The sequence below is a fragment of the Microtus pennsylvanicus genome, chromosome 11 (assembly GCF_037038515.1).
Source record: "Microtus pennsylvanicus isolate mMicPen1 chromosome 11, mMicPen1.hap1, whole genome shotgun sequence".
Taxonomy (NCBI): domain Eukaryota; kingdom Metazoa; phylum Chordata; class Mammalia; order Rodentia; family Cricetidae; genus Microtus; species Microtus pennsylvanicus.
In genome coordinates this window covers 66,229,647-66,241,176 of record NC_134589.1, presented here as the reverse complement: position 1 = coordinate 66,241,176, position 11,530 = coordinate 66,229,647, and positions in this window count along the sequence as shown.

Here is an 11,530-nt window from a genome sequence, read left to right as displayed (position 1 = left end):
AGCTGGGCTCAGTGGATCTGGCCTCAGAGCTTGCTCTGGCTGGGCTGGAATGAGACCACGCCCACCTGCCTGGGTGCCCCGCCTCCTCTTGCCTGAAGAAACTGGGTAGGAGAGAAAGGCGGGATTCGGGGAGGGAGTTGTGAGCTGTGTTGGTATTGCCCAATCCCAGGAAAGGAGACAACAACGACGGTGCAGCTGTTTTTTATTTTATTTTATTTATTTTATTTTATTTTTTTTTTGTGAGACAGGGTCCCCTGTAGCTCAGAGTGGCCTCCCTTACCAGGTAACCAAGGATCACCTTGAACTTTTGACCCCTTTGCCTCTACTTCCCGAGTGCTGGGATTACAGACTTGTACACTGCCACCTCGTGTGCCCCATCTCAAGGCAGGCTTCCCACATCCTGCCAGCCTGCTGTCTGCACTAAGACCAGAGGGACAACCAGCCCCTCACCTAGAGCTGTGATTCACAACTTCCTATGCTGCGACTCTTGATACAGTTTCTCACGTTGTGATGACCCTGCAACCATAAAATCATGCTGTTGCTACTTCATAACTGTGGTAATTTTACCTCTGTCATGAATCACAGTGTAACTATCTGATATGCGACCCATAGGGCGAGAATCCCTAAAGAGGCTTGTTTTGCTTTCAGGAGACTCCATGAAAGGACAGAGCTTCCTTGGAGATGAGAAGAGCCAAATGCTGCACAATCCCCAGGAACGTTTTCCTGGGCAGGCCTTGGCTCAGGGATGGGGTGTGATTTGCTTAAGGTTACATGCGGCTTTCAGATTAGAGCTCTGGGGACTGAGGACCGTCTAAGGAGTTTCTTGGGATTCCATTCTCTGTCATTATCTCTGCTTGGTGCAGATGAAGCAGCCAACTCTCCTCCGTCTACAAATTACAGCATTGTTCTCAGGCCGGACCCATCTCCCCACCATCGTCTCATCTCCAGAAAGCAGCACCGACTGAGGCCTTACTATGAGCCAACGGTGCAATTTAACGTAATTTAAAACACCTCACGGGTAACAGGAACACTGGAAACAGATTCTGAAGGGCCGGTCCCTTCCCAGGTCCAGTGTGGATTTGTGGTGTGTCTGTGTGTTGTATGTATGTAAGCGTGGTGTGTGCCTGTGGAAGGAAGAGGTGGATTTTCATCAACCATTCTTCATTTTTTTTTTTTTGAGACACTATGGAACCCTGACGGTCCTGGAACTCTGTCGACTAGGCTGGCCTTCAGCTCACAGAGATCCACCTGCCTCTGCCTCCCAAGTGCTGGGGTTAAAGACCTGCACCACTACACCTGGTTCCACCTTGTGGTATTTTGACCGTGGAGCTCAGCAAATCCAGCTGGTCATTGAGCTCCAGCATCCCACATGTCTCTGCCTCCCACACCCCGCTCCCAACATCTATGTGCAGCTGGGTGGGCCTGGCTCTTCTGTGGGTCCTGGGGGTCCAAATCAAGACCTCTTGTTTACACAGCAAACACTTCACTGACTGAGTCATCCTCCCAGCTCCTGGTTTTGTTTTGTTTTCCCCTTTCCTAAGGAGTCTCACCCCAGGCCGGGAGATGGCTCATCAGTAAAGGTGCTAGCTGCCAAGCCTGATAACCAGAATTTGATCCCTAGGGCCCACTTGGTAGAAGGAGAAAATTGATTCATTCCTGGAAGCTGTCCTCTGACCTCCATGTTTATCCCAGGCACAAACAAATAAACAAATGTAATTTTAAAAACTCCAAAGAGGGGGGCTGGAGAGATGGCTCAGCGGTTAAGAGCATTGCGTGCTCTTCCAAAGGACCCGAGTTCGATTCCCAGCAACCACATGGTGGCTCACAACTATCTGTAATGAGGTCTGGTGTCCTCTTCTGGCCTACAGACATATATGCAAACAGAACAGTGTGTCCATAATAAATAAAATATTTAAAAAAAAAAAAACTCCAAAGAGGGTCACCCAACCCCTTACTCTCCTTCCTCCATCCCCAGTGGTGTGTGTCGGACTCCACAAAGCCTGGCTACTTCTCTGGGGAGCATCATTGCTTTGCTTTTTGGAAACTGAGGCTCTGAAAGACAAAGGGCAGTTTGACGGAGGTCACATCCCTTGGCGGAGTCCCTGCTGTACCCCAGCCAGGTCCTTGTGTGTCTGCTGCCTGAAGCTTTGATCACAGCACAGACCCTTGGGTGAATGCTGGCCCCACCCTTAACGTTCTTGCCCTGAGTCCACTGTGGCCCTGGCTGTGGCTTGCAAAATGTCCTTTCTTCTCTTGTCTGGCACCATCACACTGTGCTATTCCTGGTCTGTGGAGTAGCAGGCTGTATTCTGGGGCCTGCAATTGAAATTCCACAGTTCGACTCTAATTTTAGATTTCATCTTGCCGATAGAGCTCGGCTCCCTCCAGGCAACGGGATCTGTACATTCAGAGTGTCAGGGATTTGGGGTGAAATCGGTTTTGCTTTCCACCCCAGATTGATTAAGAATCTGGGATTAATCTTCAGACCTTTTGGATAGGGGTGAGTAGAATAGTGGTGTTTGATGCAGGGTCTTTCGTGGACATCACAGCCCAAAGAAACCTTGTTGGCTGGGGTGAAGTTGTACGCTCCGAACTTGCAACACCGCTGGTCAGACAAGAGTTGAGCCGCCAGGAGCCAGCATTTGTAGAGCTGGATTCCAATGTTTCACCACCACGAAGCCTTTGGGACCCTGAGAAGGACACTTTCCCACTCTGAGCCTCCCCTCACCTCATGAAGTAGATACTAGAGCACAGGTGACTTCTAAAGGCCTGGGGACCAGAGGGACATCGGTGGGGTCTCTGTAAGCTGACCAACAGGTCTAGCTCCTCATGGCCACTGTACTCTGTATGAGTACAATGTGCCCAGCTGAGAGCTGTGTAGAGGGCGGGAGAAGTGAACATAACTTAATTACTCTTTAAAAAAATTTATGTGTGTGTGTGTGCGTGTGTGTGTGTGTGTGTGTGCGTGCGTGCACAGGAGTATGCCTCGGCTTCAGTGTGGAAGTCAGAGGACAACTTGCAGGAACTGGTTCTATATTTCCACATGCTGGCTACCACTCTTCTAGCTTGGAGCCAGGTGCCTTTACTCTCTGAAGTATCTTGCTGACCCTAAGTGCAATTTAAATGATGATAATATATATATATATATATATATATATATATATATATATATATATATATATTGTGACTCTGGAGAGTTGAGAGGGTGTGGGGGACTTCTTTCATTCTCGTACGGCAGTCTGATGCATAGGGTCTTGAGGTGTACCAAATAGTCTAGGGAGATAGTGAGGAAAACGGGCATGGGGGCTTAAAGGGGTTGAGGATATGGGCTGCGTGTGTGTCTCCTAAATTCTCTGGACTGTTTTGAATCTGTCCCTGGAGCTGCACTGCTCAACAGGGCAAGAGTTATCTCTCTACCTTTTAAACAAACATAACAGCATCTTCATAGGTACAGTGTGGTGTTCTTCGGTATGAATAGATTCCAATTGAGCAACTCAGGGCACGTAGATTGTTCACCATTTCAAACATCTATTATTTCTTTGCGACAAGACATTAGAAATAATCTGGCCTGATGTGATAAAGCACGCCTTTAACTCCAGCCCTTGGGGATGCAGAGGCAGGTGGATCTCTGAGCTGGAGGCCAGCCTGCTCTCCATAGGGAGTCCCAGGCCAGCTAGGGCTACCTAATGAGACCCTCTCATTTTTTTATAGGTATCCTCTTGTAACTATTTTACATGATACAAGATGGCTGACCACAGCCTTCTGGAACAGTCAGAAGTCTACTCCTCTGCTGTTACATTGTTACCTGCTGTATTTCTCTGTGGTTACACTGTTACCTGTTAACCAGTGTTCTTTGCCCAGCCTCCCTACGCTTCCTGGCCTCCGGTGACTTCTCCTATGTTCTCTAGTTTAGGATTCCTGTGTCTGATTTGATCTCCATGTTGTCACAAATGACACAATGCATTCCTTCAAATGGCTCAGTGGTACTCTCCATATTTATGACCTTATATATAGAATTGTCCATTCATTCTTTGATCACCTTGTGTGACTCCATACCTTGCCAGTGTGAACAATGCTATAATAAGTAGCTTCCTAGTGGATTAGGAAACTGAGACGAGGACCTGGGAGTGGCTCACCTGCGATCGTGTAATCTGGTCCAAACATTAGTACTCCTTTGGGTTAGAAGTTGGTGACTTACCTAAAAGGGAATTCATTGCCTCATCCATATTCCACTGGGAACTTCCTCTAGCCTGTGGGTCCAGACCTAGGATATCACTTGAGGTAGGTAGTATTATTATCTCCAATTTGACAGACGAGAAAACTGAGCCCAGAGGAATTATTTTATGGTTAAAGTGACCAAGTTGGGGCTACAGGTGGAGTTTTGGTGTGAGTGCAGAACTCTTGAGATGTGTCTCTGAAGCAGCTCTTTCATTATCTCCATGCCTGCCTGGCACCTTATAGAAACTCAGCCATAACTAAAACTCCTCCTGAAGGTATAGCCTATGCAGTCCAAAGCTTTGGGGCTTGGGGTATTACCCAATTCTCCAAATAAAGTTTAAGAGCAGCATAAATGGCCAAGTTCTCATTGCTTTCTCGCAGAACCTTTTCATTTTTTTGTTCTTTCTCCTCCTCTCCTTTCTCCTCTTCCTCTTCTTCTTGGCAGGGTTTTGTGGAGCCCAGGCTGGCCTCCACCTTGCCATGTAGTCAATACTGGCCTTGAACTCCCGAAGCTATCACTCCCAAGTGCTGAGATCACAGCCATATACCACTGTGCTGGGCTTATTTTTTTTTATTTTTATGACTATGGATGTATCTGTGTGTCTGCCATGTGCCGGAAGAGTGCACTGGATCCCTTGGAACTGGAGCTACAGGTGACATGAGCTGCCCTTGGTGCTGGTGTCTTAGCAAGAGTTCCTATTTCTGTGAAGAGACATGGCGATGGCAACTCCAATAAAGAAAAAGACATTTAATTGGGGTGGCTTACATTTTCAGAGGTTCAGACCATTATCACCATGGTGGGGAGCATGGCAGCACGCAGGCAGACATGGTGTTGGCTAAATCTTGATATGTAGGACACCTGAAGGGATTTGAGACACTGAGTGTGGCTTGAGCATATATGAGACCTCAGAGCCTGCCTCCACGGTGACACGCCTCCTCCAGCGAGGCCACATCTCCTAATAGTGCCATTCCTTTTGGCACTATTTTCCTTTCAAACTACCATGGCTGGGATCCGAACCCTGGAAGAGCAGCCAGAGTGCTCAGCTGCTGAGCCATCTCTCCAGTCTCACTCTTATTATTTCTTAAAAGGAAGGCTGTTTCAGTCTCCCAAAGCTGGGAGGGCAGGGTAGAGGAGGGGCATAGGGAGAGAGAAGTGACACCAAAGAATGATACTCTCAGCCACTAGTGTCCCTCCTTTGGGGGTCACCACGTGCCCTGCCAGTTATAAAATAATGATGGGCAAGCCTATCAGCAGGTGTGAGATGGGTGTGACATTGGTTTCCTGGGTCACAGTCCTGCCCAGAGAGGTCATCAGGGTTTGCGTGTTTGTTTTATGAATTGTTTTTCCATTTTCACGTGTGTGTGTGTGTGAGAGTGTAATGTGAATGTGTGTATACATGTTTGCCTGTGTGTATGCATGAAAAGGGCTGAGACTGATGTTGAAATCAGTCTTGATCACTCTTCCGCCTTTTTCACTGAGGCAGGGTCTCTCCATCTAACCTAGAGCTGGTCAGTATGACCAGTCTCTACAGCCAGCTTGTTCTGGTGATCCCTCATCTCTGCCCTTTTTAGCTGGAATCACAGCTGGAATCTTTCCCATGCTTTCCTTCACATGTCCATAGGGTTTTCTGTCTTTCTACCCTGGGAATTGTGACCCCGCCCTGGGCCCATTCCTACTACCCAAGCGAATGAGGATACATGGTTGCCTTGTGACTTGCTGCAGGGATGAGAAGAGACATTCATCCATCTAGGACTGACCAAGTCTTCCTCAGCCTGGAGTAGGGGAAGGAGTCATGTGGCTGTCTCTTCTTGCTTTCTTCAATTTAGCTTTCCATATTTCCATATTTAGCCTGATATCACCTGGATTCCTCAGGTCTGGTGGGGGTAGTTTGGGGTCTGGATAGGGTTCTGTGGGCAAAGATTGCTGGAGGAGCAGCTGGCGCTGTGCCCTCCTTGCTCTGATTCTGCTTTTGTGTCGATGTGCCTTGTCTTCTCTCATGGGTAGACAGGCACCAAGGGTTACGTCACAGTTCTGCAACAACCACTGCCGAGGCAATGTCTGTGTGCTCAAGCCCAGGTACAAAAGCTCATCCCAGAGAAAAGCCAGTGCCCCAAAATCCAAGGGACAAACACTGGGGTCAAAAAGGCCTTTATTCTCTGGGCGGTGGTAGTGCACACCTTTAATCCCAGCACTTGGGAGGCAGAGGCAGACGGATCTCTGTGAGTTCAAGACCAACCTGGTCTACAAGAGCTAGTTCCAGGACAGGCTCCAAAGCTACAGAGAAACCCTGAAACCCTGTTAAAAAAAAAAAGTAGAGCAGGGGTGGGAGATGGGGATGGGGCTTGCTTAGGAATTAACTTCTAAGCCAGCAGTTTGGGGAGTTACAGACAGGGTAAGAATAGGGTCAGGGCAGGCTAGTGAAGGGGAGGGATGTGTATGCTCGCTCCTTCTGGGAAGAGGTGGAGACCTTCCAGAAAGTGGACACTACCTTTCCTTGCTTTCCTCCTGGTGTTTACAGTCACAGTGGCCTATAAGTGGTTTGAGCCTTGGAGGGAAGGAGGTAAGAAGTTAGACAAGTCTAGGTGGAGTTAACCCTGTATTATACTTCGGGACAAAATATTTCTCAAATGGCCAACATGTCTACAGGCGAGGCTGAGTGGGCGCTAATGTGATGTTCAAGGTCGATGAGACAGATACAATATGATATGTGTTATTTCCTTGTTTTGTTTCCTCGGGCTTCTGCAGGCCAAAATATAAAGTTGTTATTTAAGCAAAAATGGCCTTCGAGACTCCAAAGAACAAGCTAGATGATTGTTATTTCCATAAGCTACATGCCAGGGCTAGTGAGATGGCTCAGCGGATAAAGGCGCTTGTTGCCAAGCCCAGAGACCTCTGATTTGCAAGATGGCTCAGCAGATAAATGGGCCCGCCATGCCAGCCCAACAACCTGAGTTTGATCTCCAGAGTGGAAGGAAGAGAATCATTTCTGTGAAGCTGTCCTCTGACCTGCGCATGTGCTCTGCAGCAAGCTTCTGCACACTCACGCGCACGCACGTGGGTGTGCGCACACACACATACAAATGAAAACTAAAAACAAGAAAAACCATGCCTGTGAAGAATCACCAGCTCAATACAAATACACGAGTGTATCAGTTATGCACATATACACACCAGTGTATCAGTTATACACATATACACACCAGTGTATCAATTACACACATAAACACACCAGTGTATCAATTACACACATACATATATGCCCTGAAGAAGCGGGAGACTTTGTGGAGAGCTAAGCTGAAATTTCACATTAACTTTGACACTTCTGACTTTTGAAGCCACGTGGAGTTTTTTGTTACACAACCAAAACCTTTAAAGGACAGATTGAGAATACAGGGAGGCCCAACAAAAGACTGTGGGAGAAAGAGAAGGGCTGGAAGGGCTTCTGTTCTCAGGCCTCCCCTGGGGAGCCACTGATGTTTGCGGGAGGTGAGAAATGTTTTGATCACCTCCGCTTATTTCCTTTGCTACACACTCCTGCCCTCTAGGCCCCTTTTCTTCCTGCCCTTTCCTTTTTGAGACCAAGTCTCATGTAGCCCAAGCTATCTTGAACTCCCCTGCAGTGGAAGATGGCTTAAGTTTCCGATCCTCCTGCTTCAGCCTCCCTGGTAGAAGGTTTTTAGGAAGCTGGGGATGTAATCCAGGGATTCATGTGTGCTAGGCAGACACTACCCACTGAGTTCCATCTCCAGCCCTCCTTTTCCTTCTCGGTGTTGTGTCTGGTGCACACTGGGTGCCTTTAATGTGCTGTATTATTCTCCTGAATTGACTCTTTCAAGAAATGGTTGTCGTTCTGAAGTCTACAAAGGAGAATGTCAAACACTGAAGCCCAGATTTGAGCCCCACCCTCCCACCCACTCCCAGAGACAAAGATGGAAGGAGTTCAGAAAATCCTCCCACGTCTAAGTTCAAGGCTAAGAAGCATGTACTTGGACAGAGAGCTCCATGAAGTTAAGCAAGGGATAGGCAGCTGGAGGCATTTCCCCCTCAGCTTTAAGCATAGACTGAATGTTTCCTTTTATTTTGAGTTTCTTTGTTCAAAGATGCAGACCAAATAAGGGAAGGGGGAAAAAGAGAGGTTATTTGGGATCTAAGGAAAACAGCAGACAGACTGTGCCTATGGGTGCTTGGCTACTTCGGTCCCCAGTGTCTCCAGGTGTGCAAGTCACCCAGAGTCCCATGGACATCCACCCTAGGAGGAAGACAGGTAGGGAGTGTGGTTTTCCCGATACAGATGAGGACCATGAAGCCAGAGAGGTGTGACGGCATGCCCAAGAGAGGTGGGGAAAATCTGGCAAACGTGTATGCTCAATGCTGGTCCATCTGACTCAGGATGCTGCCCAGGTATCCAGTGCTGTGTCTCTGCACTTATGACATCTTCAGCCAGGATGCTAACATTCCTCTCAAGAACTGGCTCATTGAGCTGAAGCCTGGAAGGAAGCTAGCTAGCACTGGCCCAACAAACCATGGCCAGGTCAACCTCCCGCTAAGAAGTGCTTGAGACTAGAAAAGCAGAGGTGGTGGGACACACGCACACACTCACACACTCACATATGCACACATATGTACACACAAACAAATAAACGTAAAAAAAGAATAAAGGGAAAAGACAACTGTGATTGTGCAAGCCTCCTTGCAGGGGTTGCACTTTGTGCTCAGCCCAACAGAGGGCGCACCCTCAGGGTTAAGGCTGAAGGTGACTCGCAAGCATTGTGTGGAGAGACTATCTTAGCCACGAGACAACATAACGTCTCTCTATCAATGCATGGAAAAGCAGCAGAAGCTACCCTGACCCAAAGACTGATGCAAACCTTCCAGTCCTTATTTGTGATGTTGGCTGTTTCGAAAACTCACCACGCTCGTCTTTGTTCCTGGATGCCTGCTGTCTGTGCACAAGTTTCCAAGAGGTGATGTGGAGCCTGAGTCTGGCTCACCTCCTGCTGCCAAAGGAGGACCAAAGGAAGCTGTTGAAAAGGAGCGTGAGGGGTGGACACTGCAGAGCACAGAGCACTTGCCAGACATGCGTAGGATCCTAGGCCCAGCCCCCAGTCAGACCTTAGAAGGAGCAAGAGGAGGATGGGAGGACCTGCCAGGGCCAGCACGCGGCCGGCACCCAGACAGTGGGACTGTAATTCCTGGTTTTGGAACTGAACAGCTTTGTTGTCTTAGACAGTGCTTCGCTTAGAGTTATTTATGCGTAGATGGGGCGGCCTCCAGGGGCCACGGTTCTGACACAGCGCTGGATCCTACATTCCCACTGTCAGCACTCAATAGTTTCTGTGGGTATGCATTTTAATGTACGTTGCTATTACATATGTTCATATATATTAATACATATTCTCGCACATATTTTCTGTGCCTAGCATTTTTTTCCTTTTTGTTTTGTTTTGGTTTTTTGAGACAGGGTTTCTCAGAGTAGCCTTGGCGGTCCTAGAACTTGCTTTATAGACCAGGCTGGCCTTGAACTCACAGAAATCTGCCTGCCTCTGCCTCCCGAGTGCTGGGATGAAAGGCGTGCACCACCACCACCTGGCGTGTCTAGTATTTTTTGAGTCATGTAAGAACACCTCTGATGAGTTTTATTACTTATTAATTTACTATTATTCTAAAACGTATTTATATTTTTACTTGCATGTATGCGTGTGTGGATATGCACATGACTGCGGGTTCCTGTAGAGGCAGGAGAGGGCATCAGATTCCCCTGGAGCTGGAGTTACAGACGGCTGTGGACACTGACGTGGGTGCTGGAAACTGAGCTCAGGTCTCTAGAGAAGCTGAGAGCTCTCAACTACGGAATCAGTTCTCTAAGCTCCTCTCCACTGTTACTTTTAATCTTTTATTTATTCTTTGATAATTTCATATATGTATACAATGTATTTTAATCATACTCCCACTCCTAACTCCTAAACCTCCTGACCCCTCAACATGATACCCCTTAATTTCATGTTCTCTCCTCTCTCCCATTTTTTTTTTTGTAATCCACTGAGTCCAGTTAGTGCTGCCTGCTGGCGTGTTGACTGATCTCATGCAGGTAGCCAGAGATGTAATGTGGTCATGGTGCAATGGCCTGTCATGTCTGGAAGGCAGGGTTTCATAGCACCTCTCCCCCTTCTGGCTCTTACATGCTTCCCGTTATGTTGACCAAGGTTTCTGTCCTGCCCCATCCCCACAGTCATTAAGTCCCAAAGAAATCACACAGAGGTCTACATTAGTTATAAACTGATTGGCCCATTGACTCAGTCTTCTTATTAACTCTTATACCTTATATTAGTCCATAATCCTTGTCTGAGTTAGCCACGTGGCTTGGTACCTTATTCAGGAAGGCAGTCACATCTTGCTTCTTCTGTGGCTGGGTCACGACTGCAGAATTAGCTTTCCTCTTCCCAGAATTCTCCTGTTTTTGTCCCCCCCCCCCACCTCTACTTCCTGCCTGGTTGTCCCACCTATACTTCCTGCCTGGCTACTACTGGCCAATCAGCATTTTTATTAAAATACGATTGACAAGGTACAAGCCATCGTCCCACAGCGTCGTTGTACTTTCATTCAAAAGGTTTGTAGATGATAAAGACTTGAAGCTGATTTCGAACTGCCTTCCAGTGCTGACTTTTTAATTAACTTTCTCATGCCAGTGTCCACATATGACAGTTGAAGATGTTCCAAAGTCTATAGAAACTTAGTTTGAATACCATGGTGCTGGAATTACCACACAAGGCCTTTCCATTCTCCTGATCCACAAATGGATAAAAAGAAGACCACTAAGAGATGTTCCCAGCATCCCACAGCTTTCTCTTACTTTATTATTAATGCCCCACTAATCATAAAAGTTATTAGGGTTCACTGTCTTTACACACACACACACACACACACGCACAGCATGTGTGGATCCTGTCCATTCATTCTTCCACCCTCATCTCCCCTTTCCCTCCCCTCCCTGCCAGCATCCTCCCTAGTCTCTAGATGTCTGTGCTACTTTGTGCTGTGGTGATGAAATGCCACGACACCTACACACGTGGCAGAGGGAAAGATACGACCCACACATGTTTCATAGTGTGTCCTGATTACTCAGCCAATGAGGAGATGGAGGGAGGGGCTTGTATTAGGGCTATAGAAACTGCTCTCTGTGCTAAATCAATGCCTATCATTCCGGCCTGACTCCTGGCCTTGCTAAGATAAACAGCCCCAGTGTCGCTTCTCTGAGTCCTCAGTCACTTATTATGAAGTCAATGTCTTTGTCACCATTATGAGGTAATGCCA